Source organism: Triticum dicoccoides, chromosome 2B (assembly GCF_002162155.2).
Source record: "Triticum dicoccoides isolate Atlit2015 ecotype Zavitan chromosome 2B, WEW_v2.0, whole genome shotgun sequence".
Lineage (NCBI taxonomy): Eukaryota > Viridiplantae > Streptophyta > Magnoliopsida > Poales > Poaceae > Triticum > Triticum dicoccoides.
Window position 1 is genome coordinate 85,164,727 of NC_041383.1, and position 3,184 is coordinate 85,167,910.

At 50.8% G+C, this 3,184-nt stretch overlaps 1 pseudogene; it reads left to right on the forward strand.

Annotated features, from left to right (window-relative positions):
• The first annotated feature begins 1,248 nt into the window (after positions 1-1,248).
• On the forward strand, positions 1,249-2,489 carry LOC119360539 (annotated as a pseudogene).
• Positions 2,490-3,184: the final 695 nt, after the last annotated feature.

Here is a 3,184-nt window from a genome sequence, read left to right on the forward strand (position 1 = left end):
CCTTGGGGCCCTGTCGTATCCCGGCTTTGCTTTACGTCCATCACCGATTCTACTGTCCAAGGTATGCCATATATTCATAAATCGTATTGTGATTCCCCTGGTTCATAGCCTGCATGGCGGCACTGTTCAACAATTGATGCAATTTTCCTTTTAGCATTGTGTCTTATCTTGTCGCCCGAAAACAATATGCATCTCGTAGCGATAAAAGGAAGATGAAGAAAATACAAGGTATAAGTATAACACGATATCTTGAGAAGTACAAAGATGAGGAGTTTTCTGCTAGTTTGCTAATTGCCAAAGGTGTTACAACTAAAATGAGTATAGAGCCATTATTTTTTGTAAAAAGTCATGCTACGAGGAAGAAACAATTTGTCCAAAATGATTTCCAACAAGAAATTCTAGAAGCTGGGAAGACCTTCAAGTTAAATAGTTTAAAGAACTCATGGTGTCTAAAGATATATTCAGATTTTTGTTGAGCTCAGGCACTCTGAAGTCACTGAATGATAATGAACGTTAAGAGTGTTGCACAAAATTTGCAGGTTACTTTCTCTCTTGATGGTTCATGTGATGTTGAGGTATATGATCTTATTTCTGAATTTAAGGTAATAATTATAAATTATTTGATATACTTTTTGGTTTTGGATGCATTGTTATAGATAATATTTCATATATATGTATATCGATTGTTAGTGTTAAGATGTCTATCTTAAGGGCCCCGAGTTTTAATCTCGCCCCGGGCCCCCAAAATCTCAGGATCGGCCTTGGAGACAGCTCGGTAAACGATGATTACTCTATACTTTGCTCGGTAGTTAACCATGACTCGGAGAAAAGGTGATTCTTGACCTCATGATCCAGCACACGTACTACAAAGAAACTGAATCACAGTGTGAACGGCCACAGGCTGGCATCATTTGACCAGCCCGGGATACGTATGTTATACAGTAATAATATTTGCAGCGAGCGGTGACGTCGGTCTGACATGCATACATCGCTCTCGCCGTCGCCATGAACGTAGGTGAGAAGATGAGGGTCAAACGACAATGAATTAGTACCACCAAATTAACACGGATTGACACAGCCGCTACGTGTGCGTGCACACGCGGCCCTTGAGGACGAAGACGGTGCCAAATGCCATCCCCACCGGCGTCCGCGTGGCTCCGATCCGCCGCTCCGGCCCACTCCCGTCCATCCATGCATACCTGCAACTGAAAGTCTCACACATCATAAACCGCACCGCCCTTGTTAGCCATGACCGCTCTCGACTTCAGGACCGCCGAGAAGGCCCCCCAAGCCGGCACAGGCGCTCTTGGCGCCACCACCAACAATGCCGTCGCCGTACAGGTGCAGCAGCAGCAGCACAGGAGGCTGGAGGGGAACGTGGCCATCGTCACCGGCGGGGCGCGCGGGATCGGGGAGGCGATCGTGCGCGCGTTCGTCCGTCAAGGCGCGCGCGTGGTGATCGCCGACATCGACGACGCGGCCGGGGAGGCGCTGTCGGCCGCGCTGGGCGGGGCCTGCTGCACCTACGTGCACTGCGACGTGTCGGTTGAGGCCGACGTGGAGCGCGCCGTCGGGTGCTGCGTGGCGCGGCACGGGCGGCTGGACGTCCTCTGCAACAACGCCGGCGTGCTGGGCCGGCAGGCGCCTCCAGCGAGCAACGGCGCCAAGAGCGGCGGCATCGCGTCCCTGGACGCGCCGAGTTCGACCGTGTGCTGCGTGTGAACACGCTGGGCGCGGCCCTCGGCATGAAGCACGCGGCGCGGGCCATGCTGCAGCGCCGCGGCGGAGGCGGCGGCGGGAGCAGCGTGTCCTTGGCGAGCGTGGCCGGCGTGCTCGGTGGGATGGGCCCGCACGCGTACACGGCGTCGAAGCACGCGCTGGTTGGGCTGACCAAGAACGCGGCCTGCGAGCTCGGGGAGCACGGCATCCGCGTGAACTGCATCTCCCCCTTCGGCGTGGCCACGCCAATGCTGGTGAACGCGTGGCGCCACGGACACCATGGCGAGGACGAGGAAGAGGGCGCGCTGCCGGCGCCGGTGAGAGCGGAGGAGGTGGAGAAGGCGGAGGAGATGGTGCGGGGCATGGCGACGCTCAAGGGCCCGACGCTGAGAGCGGGTGACATCGCGGAGCCGGCGCTGTTCCTGGCCAGCGACGAGTCGAGGTACATCTCCGGGCACAACCTCGTCGTGGACGGCGGCTTCACCACCTCCAGGAACGTCATCGGCCTGTGACGATGAAGTCAAACCGATTGAGATGCAATTGGAGGGTAGTACGTGCTCGAGTGTCACAATCAAGTATAGCTCCAGTGAGTGGGCTAAGGCAAATCCATGTATACTGTACTTAAATTAATTACAATTAGGTTGGCAGTAGTGTTAAGTAGGAGTAATTAGCTGGATCTATTTGACTGAGTGGTTCATGTGATGAACTGTGGATTTGAACAATGGCCTCTAATTTGCCTGGTTTTTTTTCTTCGTAAATTAATAATTATTGTGCCGGATCGAGAAGATTTGTTTAGTTCAGTAGTACTCCCTCCTTCCCAAAATACAAGGCACCGATTGACTTTTCTGGTCTTCGTTACACAACTTTGACTATGATTTTCATGTATTATATGTCTATAAAATAAGTATACATATATATGAAATAAAATTGTTTTGAAAGACAAATACGACGATGCCATTTATACATGTTTAATCCATGTATTTTGGTATATATTAGCAGTCAAAGTCGTGCATCAAAGACCGTGGAAAGTCAATCGCACCTTATATTTTGGGAAGGAGGGAGTATATTCTTGTTTGGGACTGACGATGCGGACGAACTGTTGAGTGATCGAGGCAGGCCCCAGCAGACAAATACTCCCGAGGGACTTGTATGGTAGGTCCACGTAGGTCCTCAAACTATGAAAACCATCATTTTGCTTCTTAGGGTGTAAGAAGTGTGTCGTTCAGGTGCAAAATCTGTTAAAAACTGAAGTAGTCCATCCATATTTTACCTAGCATGACATACTTAATGTACTTCGAAGACCTAGATAACGGTGTTCATAATTTGAGGACCTACGTGAGTTTGAAATAGTTCGAGGACCTACGTGAGTTTGAAATAGTTCGAGTACCTGTAGTGCACTACACTCAATACTCTCTCCGTCTTGCATAATGAGACGGAGGGAGTGGTTCAGTTTAGCCGTTGCACA